Source organism: Panthera leo, chromosome D3 (assembly GCF_018350215.1).
Source record: "Panthera leo isolate Ple1 chromosome D3, P.leo_Ple1_pat1.1, whole genome shotgun sequence".
Taxonomy (NCBI): domain Eukaryota; kingdom Metazoa; phylum Chordata; class Mammalia; order Carnivora; family Felidae; genus Panthera; species Panthera leo.
The window spans coordinates 89,882,606-89,900,833 of NC_056690.1; positions in this window are offsets into that span (position 1 = coordinate 89,882,606).

Sequence of the window (18,228 nt, forward strand, 5' to 3'; positions counted from 1 at the left end):
TGCGAATGTTCTGCTAAACTGGCCGTATCAGAATTTGGTTGTCTCATTTCGAAATAGTTGTGGAGCCCAGAAGACATCCCAGAATATTGCTTCAAAATCCTGACTTGATGGTGTAAAGCTGATTCCTTTTCCCAAGAATTTGGGAGCCGGGGCTGGAATAGGAAGAAGAAATGAGGTAAAGACACGTGAACACTTACCCTTTACAACGTATGAATAAAAACCACAGACAGGAAGCAGAACTTGCAAATAGGATCTGCAAGGCAGCTTCTACTTCTCTGTAAGTTTTTAAAAATGTCAGTCACACTTCTTTTGGCATTTTATAAAGAAAAAAAAAAACACAGGAACAAAATTATAACCCCACAATAAAGAGATCCTTCACGTATTCAGCATTGTTTTAACACAAAAATTACAGTACTCTCTAGACCAAAATAAAATCCTCAGAATGCAGGACCTATGCGGGCTGCTATCCTGCTGGGCAGTTTGCACACTGTACAAAGCCAAGGGAGAGGTGGATGGGACTGAAGTCCACCAGAGCTCAGCTCACCAAACCCTTTCCCTAGGGGGCCCCATGGAGGGGGTTTTTTTGAATCACCTGTCCAAAGGGGGCTTTTTTGGGTAGTCACATGAAGGTCACTTACAGGCCAGCTGTGCCCTTGAGACTGAAGGTATTCCCCCTAGAGCTGCAAACAAACAAACAAACAAACAAACAAACAAACAAACAGGTAATGGCAGTAACAACAGAATGTGAAGCTTTGGCTTTATGAACAAAGAAAAACAAGTTGGGTCTCATCTCCCGGGAGCCCTGCCTGCTACACATTGGTGCTCTGAAATCGTGCTTCGTGATTCAGGATGACCGACAGCCTTCGGGGGCGGGGGAGGGGGTGGCCGGGGGTCTGCAGGTCAGGAGTAGGGCAACAGGCAGAGCTGGGGAGTGGCTTGGCCCAGTGCCTGCTTCCCATCAGGTTGATTTGAATAGGCTTTGACTGCTTAGGAAAATGGTGTGAAACCCAAGAACTCCTTCCCCCTGCTCCCTTAGCCAAACTATGAAAACGAGTCCTCATATTAGAAACGGCCAGGCACAGAGACTCCCCCAATACTGCTGCAGTCATGCAGAGATCCACAAGGCAGTTTTCCTCTGTCTTGAAGGAGATGGATATTTTGCTCTGCATACCACCCAGGCGAAAGTCCGCAAGCAGATGGAAGGCCCCCGTGTTCCCGAGTCCAGGACCCGTGTCCTGTGCCCAGACCTCCAGGACCCTCCACAACAGAGTGGAGGAAACACACTATGTGATCAGGGTTTTCTTGCTTTATCAAGCACTTAGACTGGCCTGTATTTATTCATTTATTTCTTCCATCAGACTAGAAGCTACTTGAGGCTAAGCACTGTCTTATTTTATTTTGTAATCCCAGCACCTGATTATTGTTATTATTATTGCACCTGCAATCTGGTACCTGATGTAAAGAGGTATCTGCTGAAGAAATGAGTGGAATAGGCAATTCTAGCATTTCCCCTGAAAGGGTAGAAAACGTTGAGCACCCTGTGGAATTTTTCTTGAGAAAGTGCTTTTCACACATAAATATTTCTTTCTGATTTCCTGAGGCTAAATTGAGCAATCCAGACACATCACAGGGTTAGGAATATGTTTGAACATATCCTTTGGGTTCTGAACTCCTCTATTGACAGTTGAACTTGTCACTGAGAAGAGCATGCACGTTTTGCTTTTAGGTCATTGCTAGAAAAAAAGGTAAAATTCTGTAGTGTTCTGACTCTGATTATACTAGATAAATAGGTTTATGAGGGCATGATTCTGCTTCTTTCCACATACATTGAGCTTATGAAAATATCTTTCTTCCTAAAAGGGCTTGGGTAACAACAGCTATGCCTGTTTTTGTATAGTTCTTGATACATTCACAGGCATTAGCTCGTGTGATTCTCTGAGCGACCCGGCAGGGTGGACTGAGTGAATGCCACTATTTAAGATCTCACAGAAGAGGGCATGACCTGTTTTATAGGATCTGTTAGTGGCAGTGGCTGTGCTAGAGGCCCACACACCTGCTTCTGGGTGTGACCTTCTAATTCCTGTTTCGATGCTGGCATAGCACACTCCAGAAGTGAGAGTGCAAAAGGGTCTATACCTGTCACGATCATTTGTTGAAGTATCTGCCACAGGCCAAGAACATTTCGAACGTTTGTTGTCTTCACCAGTCATTTGCAGAAGTTATCGTCGGAACAGGATTTTAACTCATGCTTTCCTCCGATCTGTCTCTGTTTCCCATCCCAGCAGTGGCGGCCATATTGGCCTGACAGTGAAATACACAGAAGAGGAGGCCACCTTTCAGAAGGGGCTGTGTTTCTGGTCACTTGTTATGGGGTTATGGGGTGAGGGAGGGTAGGCCTGAAGAAACTAAGAGATAGTCCAACTTCCCACCCCGCTCAAAAAACATCTCTCCTCAAACACATTCCACACGTCAGAAAGTAAACTATACCATCGTTTGGATTTTACTATGTCCAAGTACTTACCTTGCTTTTGTCTGAAGTGAGATCAGCCCCTCTTCTTTTTTTTTTTAAGTTTATTTATTTATTTTGAGAGAGTGAGGGGGGAGGGGCAGAGAAAGAGAGAGAGAGAGAGAGAGAGAGAGAGAATCCCAAGCAGGCTCCACACTGTCAGTGCAGAGCCAGATGTGGGGCGCGAACTCACAAACCGTGAGATGATGACCTGAGCCGCAATCAAGAGTCTGATGCTTAACCGACTGAGCCACCCGGGTATCCTGAGATCAGCCATACTTCTAAAATACGAGTTTTGTTTGGAGAGGAAGGAGATGCGATTCTGGGTCTGGGCCAGCCTGGGTGGGAGACCGGGGGTAGGTCTCTCTGGGAATCCTTTACAACCAGAGGCCAGAGTTCTGGGATGTGAACAGACGGAGGTTAGGGCGGTAAAAGAAAGTATGGCTTCTTTTGCAGTCTTGCCAAGAGTCCTCGGATCGTCTAGTTTATAAACTCAATAACCGTTTTACCCTGACTTAGGAGAGTTAAGCGTCCTTGAAGGATCTGGGCAAAGCTGAAGCATCAGGATGTCCCTTACAATACACTTTAGAACAATAAGTTGGAAAGGATCATGGGGATTGGTTAGTAAACCTCCATCATGCATACATGGAAAAGGTATCATGTCAGCAGAAACTGGGACGGGGAGTCTATGTTGACACAAGAGGTATCACAGGAGAAGGTGTCATTTTTCCCCTCCCTTGTCATCACACACCTCACGTTTCCTTGGGGAATCATGCCTTCTCCCACTCAGTCTCTGGAGTTGGTCTCCACCAATGGGGATGGGCTTGAGACAAAGCCTGCTAAGGAAAGCAGCACCTTCCCCAACAAGAGGGGTGAAGTCCCAAGGGGCCACTGAGAGCCAAGGGGACCCTGTTATTGTTGGATCGGTGCGGAAGAGAGAGCTTCTTTCCCCTGAGGTGGCCAGGGTCTGCAGATGCAGGCACCAGGGACCACCACAGGGAGAATCTGCTGGAGAATAAGGCAGCCTCCGGGAAGGATTCCTGAGGACTTCATCTGAGCCCCTGACTTTTCAGTTACCCAGTGCATAAATTCCCTTTGTGACTCAACCAGCTTGGGTTGCGTTTCTGTCATTTACAATGGAAAGAGTCTTGACCAGTACAGACACTCATGATATGTTACTGAGTGAAGAAGCAGATTTTAAAACATTTTGTCCCATGTGAAGCTGTTTTTCTAAACGCATACCATATATTTTTGCATGTACATAAAAATGTATGGAAAGAGACATCGAATTGTTTACACCATTACCTCCAGATGGAGGAAGGACAGGTGATTTTTAAAAAATTTTTATTGTCAAGTTTTTAACTTGATTTAAGATAACCATGTATTATTTGTGTAGTAAAAAAAAAATTACTGTTTAAAGAGATGAATTACTTGAGGAGAAGCAAACATCAGAGCTCTGGAATCCATACCTTCTGGTCTCATCAGCTGCTGTAATGCTGGGTGTCTGAGAGATACAGCCCTGGGCCACCCTGAATCACTTTCTAAGTGCTATTTCTTCATCTTCTGTGGTTGCCCAACCTTGCTCATTTTTCTATAATACTGCTTAACATAGTAGGAGTTCATTTTCATCCACCCATCCATCCATCCATCCTCCATCCATCCATCCATCCATCCACCCACCCATCCATCCATCCACCCATCCATCCACCCATCCATCCATCCATCCATCTATCTACCCATCCTATAAGCACCACTACTTTGGTGTCAAAGATGTCGAGCTGAAAGGAACAGAGTCTTAGCCCTCCTTTGGCGGGAACAGATGCTCTACAACATGGGATTCTCTGCAGAAGGATATGCTGCACCTCTGCTCCTTTTTGTGCCCTCCTGCTGCCCAGGGTCCCCCTGAGGGACACTGCCAGAAGACGGGTCTTCAGCTTTAGTCGCCAAACCTATGCCGATCCCAGGATCACCTGCTAGGTCTTGCACTCCAAGCTTCCTCAAGGACCCTGAAAGGACTTGATTGTGAGCCATGGTGATAGAGGGGCTGCTGGCTAAGCCATGGGATTATATCATTTTTTCTTTCTTTCATCTTTATCATCTTCCAGGGGTCAGAGAAAATCTCTCATCATCTGCCCAGAAACAAGACAGTGGCTCTTGCCCCTCTCGATTCTTGCCCATCTAAACAGAGAATATAATTTCCTCCTTTCTAATGGCAGGCAGCCTCCTAGAGCAGGCATCCTGCACCCCATATATTCTCAGATTGCTGGGTTATAGTCAGCATCCTTATTTTTTAACAGATTTATTGCAGCATAATCTACATACCATAAAATTTCCTCAGTTTCAGGTATATAATTCAATGACTTTTGGTAAATTTACAGTTGTGCAACGATCACTGCATCCAGTTTGGAACATTTCTGTCACCCCAGAAAGATCTCTCTTGCCTGTCTACATTCACTGCCTGTTCCCATCCCCAGCCCCAGGTGATCACTAATCTGCCTCCACAGATTTTTTTTTTCTAAATATTTCATATAAATAGGATCATAGGTGTCTTTCCCACCGAGCTTCTTTCACTTAATTCAGTGTTTCTCAAGTTCATTTATGTTGTAAATATATTAGTCCTTTACTCCCTTTGTGTTACTGGATAGCACCCCGTTCTCTGGATGTGCCACATACTGTTTATTCATTCATCGGCTGACGGACATCTGGGTTGTTTCCACCTTTGGGCTCTTGTGAATAGTGCTGTTTTGAACATTTATGTACATGTCCTTATGTGGCCATATGTTTTCATTTTACTGGAATGCCTAAGAATGGAATTGGGGGGTCTTAGGGTAAATTTATGTTTACCTTAGGAAACTGCCAAATGGTTTTTGAAAGTGGTGGTGTCATTTTACCTTCCTATCAGCAATACACGAGCATTCCAGTTTGTCCGTGTCCTCGCCGACACTTGTTACGTCGGTGAGGGGCCATGGCAGTAGATGTAAAGTGGCATTTATTGTGATTTTAAAGTTGATCAGGCATGCACCTAATGAAGAATCTTCATTTTTATTTTCAATGACCAGAAGTGGCCTACGATGTACGTAGCCTTCACTCTCCTGTAAGTAGGACCTTTTATGATAGACTCACATTTTAGAACCTAGAGCCCAGGCTCTCTCTTCTTCATGGCACTGCCTGGTTTGAGGTCGTGGAAAGAGTCTGCATGCGCGAGGAAACCATGGCTTGTCATGGATTTGTCAGCGGAGCTGAAGCACAAGAAGGTGGAGCACTGTGCCCTCTGTAGGTGCTACAGGGACTCAGCACCACAGAACATACACATGGTGTCCGTTGATCTTGGAACACCAGCGATATTGGTTAAGGTCGGCGAATTGAGAAGCTACAGGCACTCAGCATTATTTTTTATACCATTTTGAATGTAATACATCCAGAGCCACTCACTGCAGTCTCCGCTGTGCGATTTTGCTGATGTCTTTGTTGTTCGTTAAGGTTGGCCAGAAATCTTTGCACAGAATGAATCACTGTGTTCCTTACAGGGCTCGCCTTGGTTTATAAGTCTCTGGGGTTTCCTAACCACCTACAGTTGCGCCACATTGTTTAGGACAAACTTTAGGAAATTTCTAACCTTTTTTTGGCCTCTCTTCTCATATTTTCATTTCAACTCAACACACAGCTGCTGGTTGGGATCTCCCTCCGGTGCAGGAGGAGGAGGGATGGGAACGGCCCCACGGATGCTGGTCCTTCTTGGTCCCGCCCTGCACCCTTTTCCAGCTGACACTTTGCACACAGTGCTGTCTTCTTGCGAGCACATGTGAAAGATCCATATCGAGCCCATTCTAGTCATGTGGAAGCACCTCCCAGGCTAACATATGTATCATGCTCTTTGGCAATGAGGCTCTTACACCAGGGTCCTTAGGAAAGGGGGACATTCCGGAATCTACTTCCCTTTTGGCAAATGACGTGCAACTCTTCGCCGAGAGCAAGCCTGAAATAGTCTGCAGATCTGTTCGCCTAATTAAGTGGGTCTTTGTCACCACAGATGAAAGGAGAGAGCTCTCAACTCTCTGCTGGGGCTGAGGTTGTTAACATCAGAGAAGCCGATTGGCTGCGGCTACGTTACCAAATCAACGCCCTGAAAACACTGGTAATCCTGGAATTAGATTCTGTTACCAAAGGTCACTAAGTGTCACCACAGGAGAAGCCTTGGTGTCAAAGCACCCCAATTTCCCCTCGCCCTCATTCATCTTGGCTCTCCACGTGCTGCTGAAAGATCGCAGTGGCTTTTGCATTATTACACAGAAAGGGTTCTGCCATCTGAGCCCTGCTCCCCAGAAAGCGCCTTGCAGCGCTAGTCTAGGATATGATGCTCCTCTGGGAGCCTTAAATTCACCAAATGACTTCACAATCCACTGGGCGTCCAGAAACCCAGGGCGATTCTTGGTCCTACCCCTCTCTCACACCCAACACTGGATTTTTTTTTTTTTTTTAACTAGACTACTTTTTAGAACAGTTTTGGGTTCACAGCAAAAATGAGAGAAAGGTACAGAGATAACCCAGGCATGCACAGCCTCGTTCCTGATCAATATCCCTCCTCCCCCTCTGAGAGGTACATTTGTTTCCTGATCAATATCCCCCCCCCCCCCCCCCCCCCCCCCCCCCCCCCCCCCCCCCCCCCCCCCCCGCCACCCCTCTGAGAGGTACATTTGTTACAATGGATGGATCTACACTGACACATCAAAATCACCCAAAGCAGGTGGTTTACATGAGGGTTCACTCTTGGCGTTGCACATTCTGTGGGTTTGGACAAATGTCTAATGACATGTATCCACCGTTATAATTGTAAACAGGGTATTTACCCTGCTCCAAAAATCTTCTGTGCTCCTTTTATTCGTCCCTCCCTCTCCCCAGCCCCTGGAAGCCATTGATCTTTTTATCATCTCCATCGTTTCACCTTTTTCGGAATGTCCTGTAGCTGGAATCGAACCGTGTGTAGCCTTCCTTATTGACTTCTTTCCCTTACTGCTCTGCATTGAAGTTCCGGAAGCCATGTCTTTTCATGGCTCAATAGCTCATTTTTTTAAATGAGCTACACGACAATAATATTCCATTGTCTGGATGTACCACAGTTTATTTATCCATTCATGTACTGATTCCCCTCCTGTCTCCCTACCCTGCCACTGTCTAAACACCTTCCCGCAGCACCTATCTGCTTGTGTGTGTGTTTTACAAATCTGGTTCTCCCACTCAACCGAGGACTTCTTGAGGGGAAAGCAGTGACGTTTATCTTGAATTCCCCAGCTTTCAGGCCATTACTCTGAGTAGGTCCTCAGATGTCAGCAGGAAGAGGTCCCACAAGCTCCTCTCATTAACCTCAACCTTGAGATTCAGAATGGGCAGAAAGTCCTTTGGAAGAATACTTTGTAGAGAGTAAGCTTGTGGGAGGCAGCACCCCAAAAGATGCTAAAGAGAAATTAAACAGTTTCAAAAGTTAGCTAAAGAATTACAACATTGTTTCTATACCGTTCCCAAGGATACTTTTGCACAAACTAACACAGAAACAAGATTTCTCATTGCTTATGCCTCTTCCTCATATCCTACCACTAGCTACGATTTTCACAAAACTAAATAGAACTTTAAAAAGGGCTGTGAAGCCACAAGGTGACATCCTAAATCAATATGCACTTTAATAAGTTTTCTAGATAATTCCGGCACTGTATCAATGAGCAAAGAGAAAAATGATTAAGGATAAGCTATGAAAATGGCTCATAGATTGATGGTAGTATATATTTTTCTTTGGTGATATTAATTTTTAATAATAAAACAAGTGCCTGGAAGATACATAACTCCCCATTAGAAAACATGATTTTTTTTATTGTGGTTAAATATATAACATAAAATTTATCATCGGAACCATTTTTAAGCATACAGTTCTGTGGCATTAAAGTACATTCACTCTGCTGTGCTACATCACTACCATCTGTCTCCAGATTGTTTTGTCTTCCTAAATGGAAACTCTGTCCCCATTAAACATGAACCCCCCTGCCCCCTCCCCATGCCCTGGCAACCACTATTCCACATTCCGTCTCTAGAAGTTTGGCCAGTCGAGGTACCCCAGGAGTAGAATCATACAAATTTGTCCTTTTATGTCTGTCTTATTTCACTTAGCGTGTCCTCAAGGTTCGTGCATCTTGTAGCTTGTGTCAGAATTTCCTTCCTTTTTAAGGCTGAATAACATCCTATTGTACGGATAGACCACCTTTGCTCATTGATTCATCTGTCTGTGGACACCTGTGTTGATCCCACCTTTTGGTTCTTATGAATGATGCTGCTATGAACACGGGTGTACAGAGATCTGCTTGAGTCTCTGCTAGAATACAGGATTGTCCATAAATAAAAATATTAAGCAATAATGGAAGAGAGCCTTCTGATAAAGCATGGTTGCCTCTGTGAAATCAGAAAACGGACTCTCTATAAAGCATGGATTGCGTCTGTTCTCACTGCAACCAACAGAGACGAGCAATATATTTTTTTAATGTTGCAAAAGCTGTATTTTACACGTTTGCCAAGGTATAGCATTACTCAGGATGCAAATCTCATAGACAAGTGCCAGTCAATGCAAGCAATCAAGTAATTCTAGGCAAAAAAAAAAAAAAAAAAAAAAAAAAAAAAAAAAAGTTGCCTTTCATCCATGCAGGCCAATTAGCTCAACACGGTCCTCACCTAACTCCCTCCCAGCCAGCCTTCCTCCCACACCCACGTCTCCCTTTCCAATCTCGCTGCCAGGCTCTTCTCATTCCATCACGTAAGTTTTTCCCTTATTCACTCACTTCTCCTGCCAAACGCACTTATCCTTCTCCCTTTGCAGATTGCGGTTGTAACGGGAAAGGTTTGCTGAGTTGTCTATAAGCCTTAGGTGCCCTTTCACGTCGCTGCCGCTGTAGATTGTAAATTTCAAGAAGGCACTGGTTTTGTCTCCGCGGAGCTGGGCTGTTGCCCGTGTTTCCTGCTCCTCTGACATGAGTGGAGGGTGTGCATGTGAGGAAGGGAATTATCAGGGCAGGGAAGTCTCAGAGCGGGTCCAGGCCCCCCACGGCTCTGCTTCTATCCTATCGGAGGGACCCTCTCTGATCAACATTAACATTATGCTTGTCCCCTTGCCGTGCAGATGACAGATTTCCAGGTGTCTTCTTTCTGTTTTTTCACGGCATGTAGCGTTCTCAGTACTCCTGACATTTTTGGCCATTCTCACGGCTTAGTCACTTTCAGTGCTAAACAATAGCCTCCTTTCTAGGAGGTAAAGAGTCTAGTTCTGTTGAACATTAGAACTCCAGGGTTCCTTCACAAACTCCCTCCCTTCTTGGCTCAAGGCAGCCTCTGACCAGAACATCTGCACTGAGGAGGGGGGTGTGATCTCTTTTCTCTGTAGTTTTTTAGTCTCCCTCCTCTCCCACTTGCAAATCACGGTGGTTTGATTACCTCCTTTGCAATCCTTTCCAATCTTTTGCAATCCTTGCAAATCTTTTCGTGTTTTTTTTTTTCTAAACCTCCAGTCATTCTTGTTTAGAAGTGGTAGTAATGGGTTACCCGCATCTTGTTCCCACTTATTTATTTCCTGTAACTAAATCAAATGTTTTATTTGTGTAACTGAAGAAACTGTACAACTGTTACTGGGAGCTATAAGATATCCGGCTACAAGGAGGGCCTTGCTGGTAGTTACTTTGTAAACAGCACAGGGAACATAGTCAATAACATTGTAACAACGCTGTGTGGTGACAGATGGTAACTAGACTTACTGTGGCTTCCATTTTTGTAATGTATATAAATATGGAATAATCATGTTATACACCTGAAGCTAATACAATATTTATGTCGGTTACTCTTCAATTAAAAATAAATAAATCCAGAAAGCGCATGATAAAAATCAACTGTACAAGTCCTAACTGATACTAGCTTCTACTATGTTATTTTACAGTAGAATTGACTCTTGTGTGAGCATGTGTACCATTCTATGAATTTCAGCACGTGTATAGATTCGTATAGCCATATGTAGAGAGTAGTCCTATCATCCAAATCCTCCCCCTTCCGCACTCACCTCTCCCTTCCCCCCATCCCCTGGTAATCACGAAATTTTGTTCTTTTGAGAATCACTGAATCTAGCAGTATAGATTCATCACCAGAGTTTTGACTTTTTGAGAATGTCGTAGAAATGGAATCATACATTGTTGAGACTGGCTTCTTCCACCCAACGTAATGTTTTTGAGATTCATGGAAGTCTTTGCGTGTATCAATAATTTATTCCTTTTTAGTGTTACTCGGTCATATTCCATTGTATAAATATACCACAATTTGAATTGTTTCCAGTTTGGGGTGATTATTAACTGAGCTACTGTGAATAATCGTGTCCAAGATTTTGTGTGAACATACATTTTTATTTCTCTAGGAATTTCATACCCAGCAATGGGATGACTTAACTTTATCATAAACTGCCAGAGTGCCTTCTAGAGTGGCTGTACCATTTTACGACCCCACCAGCAATGGTGAGAGTCCCAGTTGCTCTGTATCCTCAGTAGACACTGCTGTTGTAAGCATTCCTTTATTCTAGCCATTCTGACAGGGTAAATTCCCTGCCCTCTTGGGATTTACAGTGTAAGACAACACCGGGATGAAGGGACACGCGAGGCTTATAGGCAACGCACTGTGGTTTTGATTGGCATTTCCCTAGCATCTAATGATGTCGAACATCTTATTGTGTGTCACCCACGGATCCTCCTTAGTAAAGTGTCTGTTCATGTCTTTTGCCCATATTTTATTTGATTTTCTTACTGTTGAAGTTGACAGTTCTTTACACATTCCGGGTAAAAGTTCTTTACTGGATATGTGGTATATAAATATTATCTCTCAATAAAGAGCTTGCCTTTTTATTCTCCTAACACCTGGTCTCACTCTTTGAGTTAATTTTTTTTTAATAAATCCCGAGGATGAAGATCCCTTTTCTGCATACAGACATCCAATCGTTCTAATCCCATTTGCTGCAAGAGGCTATCCTGTCTCCATTGAACTGCTTTTCTACCATTGTCAAAAATTCACTTGGCCATGTTTATGTAGGTCTACTTTTAGACTCTATTCTGTTCCATTGATCTATGTGCTTACCCTTTGTCAGGATACATTGTTACGATAATTGTCCTACAGTGTCCTAAACAAAAAATTGTTTACAGTGCCCTATAAATTAGGGCACTGTGATTCCTCCAACATTATTCTTCTTTTTGAAATTTGCCTGGACTATTCTAATTCTTTTGCTTTTCCATATAAATTGTAAAATTAGATTGTCTATATCTACAAAATAATCCTGCCGGGCTCTGGTTTGGAACTGCATTAAATCTGCAGATCATTTTGGGAAGAACTGACATCTTTACTGTTCTGAGATTTTGAATCCATGAACACAACCTCTTCACCATTTATTTGGGCATTCTTTGATGTCTTTTGTAACATTTTTTAGTTTGCAGTATACAGATTCTATATTTTCAAAACACGGGTCCTATTTGCAGATTCTGTTGTTTCTACCCTTAAAAGGAATACTTCTTTTTGTTTCCTTTTTATTTTATTTATTTTATTTATTATTATTATTATTATTTTTTCATTCTCAAGTTAGTTAACATATAGTGTAATCTTGGCTTCAGGAGTAGAATCCAGTGATTGCTTTCTTATGTGTGACACCCAGTGCTCATCCTGAAAAGTGCCCTCCTTAATAGCCACCACCCATTTAACCATCCCCCACCCCCATCAACCCCCAGTTTGTTCTTTGTATTTAAGAGTCTCTTATGGTTTGCCTCCCTCTCTGTTTTTATCTTAGTTTTCCTTCCCTTCTCCTCTGTCCATCTCTTAAGTTTCTCGAGTTTCACATAGTTTCCTTTTTACAATGATGTATGTTGTTTTTCATAGATATCATTTATCAACTTGAGGTGCTTTTTAAAAATCATGAATTGATGTTGGTTTTATCAAAGGCTTTTCTCTGCACCTATTGATATGGTCACATAGCTTATCTCATTTGATCTCTTAATGCAGTAAATCAAATGTATAGATATGCAAATATCAAAGAATCTTTGAATTCCTCTGACTCCAGCTTGGTACATGATCATAGCCTTTTATCTTTTTTTATGCGCAGTTGAATTCAGTTTAATATTTTGTTAGAACTTTTCATCTATAGTCATGGGTAAAATAAGGTTCTCATTTCCCTCTTATAAGCTGTTTTTATCTGGTTGGTTATCAAAGTTATACTGGCCCCGTAGAATGACTTGGACAGCATTTCCTCTGGAAGAGTTTGTGTAAGATCGGAATGATCTGGTTCTTGAAAATTTAGAAGGCTTCTGTAAAATCTTCTGGACCTGGTGTCCTCTTGTGTGAAGATTTTTAATTACACCTACATTTCTGTAGTAGTTATAGGACTATTGGGGCTTTATTTCTTCCTGAGTCACATGTAGTAGTAAGAGTTTCTAACAGCCCCTCTATCTACTCATGTCTTTCTTCTTTATCATTTATGACATTATCTATTTATAACTGTTCTTTTTCTTTAAGCGATCTACCAGAAGTTTGAAAATACCAACTGTTGTGGCCCCTGGATGGCTTAGTCAGTTAAGCATCAAACTCTTGATTTCAGCTCAGGTCATGATCTTAAAGTTTCTGGGATCAAGTCCCGCTGTTGGGCTCTGCACTGACAGTGCAGAGCCTGCTTGGGATTCTCTCTCTCCCTCTCTCTCTGTGCCTGTTGCCCTGCTTGTGCACGCTCTCTCTCAAATAAATAAATAAATAAATAAATAAATAAATAAATAACAGACCAGCTTTTAACTTGGCGAGTCTTCATATTGCTTTGTTTTCTATCTGGCAATAAGTGGTCTTTTGTTATTTCCTTTTTTAGACTTTAGGGAGCTCTCTGTTTTCTCCTAACTTCTGAAGTTGGAAACTTAGCTCACTGATTTTTTTGCTTGCTTTTTAAAAAAGATACAAGTATTTAAGGCCATAAATATATATATTTATAAAAATATAATATAAATATAAAGGCTCTGAAGCATTCTGTTAACACTACCCACAACCTTGGTGGGATAAATCCCACAATATAATATAATATAATATCATATAATATCATATAATATAATATAATATAATACCTCAATTATAAATCCCATATAATTGGTTTTATATATTGCTAGATTTCATTGGCTGTTCTTTTGAGCATTTTTGTGTTAATGTACCAGCAGGCATATTGGTCTATAGTTTTCTTGTGATCTGTGTCTGGTTTTGGTATTAGAATAATACTGACTTCATAGAACAATATTTGGAGTATCTCCCGTTCTTCTGTTTTTTGGAAGAGCCATGAAGGAAGGTGTTAGCTTTTCTTTTAATGTATGGTTGAGTTCGTCAGTGAAGCTAACTGGGCCTGGGATTTTCTTTGTGGAAAGTTTTCAGATTACTAATGAAATTTCTTTACTTGTTATTGGTATATTCAGATCCTTCTCAGTGGTCCCTATCTACTTAGGAATTTATCCATTTAATACAGTTTGTCTATTTTTTTGGCATATGCTTGTTCATAGTATTCCCTTATCATCCTGTTTATTTCTGTAGAGTTGTTAGTGGTGACCTCTCCTTTATTCTTGATTTTAATAATTTGTATCAACTCCCTTTTTATCTTGGTCAGTCTAGCTTAAGATCTGTTGATTTTTACTAATCTTTCCAAAGAAGCTACTTTTGGCTTTGTTAATTTTCTCTATTGTTATTCAATTATTTATTTAATGTTTTACTGTCTATTATTTCCTTTCTTCTGCTTGCTTTGGATTTCTCTTCTTATCTCTTAAGGTGGAAGATCAGGTTATGGATTTGAGGTCTCTCTTCTTTTTTAATATGGGAATTTATAGCTATTAATTTCTCTACAGTTACTGCTTTAGTTGCATCAAAAGTTTTTTTTTTAATTTTTTAATGTATATTTATTTTTGAGACAGAGAGAGACAGAGCATGAGCGAGGGAGGGACAGAGAGAGAGGGAGACACAGAATCCTAAGCAGCTCCAGGCTCTGAGCTGTCAGCACAGAGCCCGATGAGGGTCTCGAACTCACGGACCATGAGATCATGACCTGAGCTGAAGTCGGACACTTAACCGACTGAGCCACCCAGGTGCCCCTGCATCTCATAAGTTTTGACATATTGTGTTTTTGTTTTAGTTCATCACAGTGTATTTTCTTTTTATTTTCTTTATTTATTTTCTTAATGTTTATTTATTTTTGAGAGACAGAGTGTGAGCGGGGAGGGGCAGAGAGAGAGAGAAAGACACAGAATCTGAAGACGCTCCAGGCTCTGAGCTGTCAACACAGAGCCCAACGCGGGGCTCGAACTCACAAGCCATGAGATCATGACCCGAGCCGAAGTCAGATGCTTAACCAACTAAGCCACCCAGGCGCCCCTCAGTGTATTTTCTAACTCATGATTTCTTCTTTGGCCAATTGATTACTAAAGAGTTTTTTGTTTAATGTCCACAGATCTGTGAGTTTCCCGAATTACTTATTGATTTCTTCTTATTTCATTCCGCTGTGGTCAGAGAACATACTTTGTATGATTTCAGTACTTTTAAATGTACTGAGTCTTGTTTTATGTGTAACATGTTATATCCTTGGAGGGTTATATCCTGGAGAGAGTTCCACGTGTAATTGAGAAGGATACATTTTCTGCTGTCATTGGAGGGAGAGATCTATACATGTCTGTTCAGTGTAGTTGTTTTTCGGTGATATTCAAGTCTATATTTCTTTATTGATCATCTAGTTGTTCATCTATTATTGAAAGTGAAGTATTTATTTTTTTTTTAATTTTTTTAATGTTTTTATTTATTTTTGAGACAGAGAGAGACAGAGCATGAGCAGGGGAGAGGCAGAGAAAGAGGGAGACACAGAATCTGAAGCAGGCTCCAGGCTCCGAGCTGTCAGCACAGAGCCTGACGCGGGGCTCGAACTCATGGAGTGTGAGATCATGACCTGAGCCGAAGTCGGACGCTCAACCGACTGAGCCACCCAGGCGCCCAAAAGTGAAGTATTTAAGCCTTCAATAATTACTATTGAATTGTCTGTTTTTCCCTTCAACTCTGTGAGTTTTTGCTTCATGTATTTGGGGGCTCTATTGTTAGGTACACATATTCTTATTATAGTAGCAACATCTTCCTGATCATTTACTTCTTTTTTCAAAAAAAAATTTTTTTTAGTCTGTGGGAGAGTGCGAGAGAGGGGCAGAGAGAGGGGAACAGAGGATCTGAACCAGGCTCTGTGCTGGCAGGCTGATAGCCGCAAGCCTGATGTAGGGTTCGAACTCATGAACTGTGAGATCATGCCCTCAGTGGAAGTCAGACGCTCAACTGACTGAGTCACCCAGGTGCCCCCCGATCATTTACTTGTTATTATTAAAACATGCCCTTCTTTGTCTCTAGTAACAATTTAAAGTCTATTTTATCTAATATTGGTACACCCACTCCATCTCTCATTTGGCTATTGTTTGCATAGCTTTTTCAGTTCTTTTACTTTCAAGCTATTTATGTCTTTGACTCTAAAGTGTGTCTCTAGTGGACAGCGTATAGTTGGATGATATTTACATAACCATTCTGCAAATCTCTGTCTTTTGACTAGAGTGGTTAGTTCATTCACCTCAGTCCTTGGACTTCCTGGTTCTATCTACACTTACTCCCCAGTGATATCATCCATTCTTGTGGCTTTCAATATGATCTATGTGCTGGTGACTAGACCTGAACTCCTCACCTGTTTATCTGTGTCCAGAAGGATAACTAATAGGCATCTCGCTCTTAACCTGTCAGTTAAGTGAAACTGAGCTCCTAATATTCCCTAACTATTCCTTCTGCAGATCTCTTAAACTCAGTTAATAGCAACTTCATTCTTGCCACTGCTCAGGCTAAATTCCTTGGTGTCATCCTTGACTTATGTCTTTCTCTTACCCCCAAATCTCATCCATCATCAAATCCCGTTGGCTGTGCCTCAACATATATCCAAGATTCGCTCACTTAGCATCGTCCTACTGCCACCACCAGGTCCATCCATAGCTCTACCTGCCACAATCAGTTCACCCAGCCTCTCCCTTGCCCTCCTGCAGCTCATTCTCAAGAACAGAGAGATATTTCTTTTCTCAAGATCCTCAATGGCTTTCCAGCTTGCTTACATTAAAAACCAAAGCCTTACCATATTTCACATGATCTGCCTTAATTACATCTCTGACCCCATCTCTTGATTCTCTTTCCCTTATATGCTCCATGGTAGTCCCTCTGGCCTCCTGCCATTCTCTGGATTCACTTCCACCTAAGGACCTTTGCACTTGCTGCTTCCACTCCTGGGTGCATGAGGCATTTTCTGTTTTGTCATTGCTGTATCCAGTGTCCAGATTAGTGCTTGGCACACAGAGGACACCTGGTAAATATTTGTCGAGTAAATGAGCAGATGCACTGAGTCCTCGCTCAGCATGGGCTTGGTCCTGCCCTGATTTGACTCCTATGGATGTCTACATCATCGGTCTTAGGCAGTGAGGATCCCAAGGCAATGGCTGGGGCAGAAGGAGAGCTTCCATAGCATTTCCACTCACTTGTTCTCCCCCAGCCAACACCAGTCACCCTCTGTTTCAGCTACAGCCACTCTCACCCTGCTCCAACCCACGTGGGACACCAGTCTCCCAGGGGAATTGCAGTTGCCTATGTGCTGTCGTTTTGATTCATATAGCTTTCTTTCTACAACCCAAGGTTTGTTTATGGTAAGAAAGCCAAAAGCCCATGCTCAGTCTCGTATTAGCAGAAACCAGAAACCCTCCACCTGCTAGCTGGTGTTTCAAGCCCTTATGGTTGTGTTACAGGGGATGGGAAAGTGCCACAGGTGGTGCACTGCAAAAGTCCACAGGGTGACTTTCACATGCATATGGCAGCCTCAGGAGGGAAAGGTCTTACTTGAGGACGGTTGTGATTTGACATTGGAGTCCTAGAGGTATGGCATATCCCAAACACTGATTTCTGTAATCAAGAGAAGTTTTTGTGAGCTCTTCAGAGATAATGTTCTTAGGGCTAGTGTCTCTCACTTACAGTTTACTTGGTTGGCTGATGCTTCCTCTGACTGCTTACGCTTTATCCTCTGCCCTTGTTCCGGGATCCCCTTCTCCAGATGGTTCTCTTGGGTAGATTCTCAAGATGATCCAGGCTGGTTCCCGGCTGCAGGGTCCACACCTGGCCCACAGGAAACTTTGGAAGCAGACCGTTCCCATCCCAGCCACTTCCTCTAGCTCTGCTGGAGCAGCCAGGGCTGTGGTGATTCAGCTGAGGTCATTAGACTCATGACAAACTTTTCAAGTGGCTCAAGGTTGTCAAGCTCCCACTGGGAAGCACCAATATCCAGCACCCCAACAGCTTACTCGAAAGAGCTTTTCATCAACTCCCTCTTCAATCTTTCTGAACAGTCTTGGCTTTGCCAGTGGCCTGGAGGTGACAGGGGAGAAGGGCTAATCCTGTCGGGACCCCTTTGGACACCTCCTGCACCAAGTTCTGCTTGGCTGGTGGAGCTCCCGCACCGGGGTGTCAGAATATCTGGACCTATTGTATTGTTCTTGTCTTTGAGCTTTCTGTCACAACTTTGAAGACCATAGGAAGAGTCGCTTTTAACATCTGGTCACACATCTGAAACAAGACAGTTACCAACAAAAGGAGGATGGAAAAGA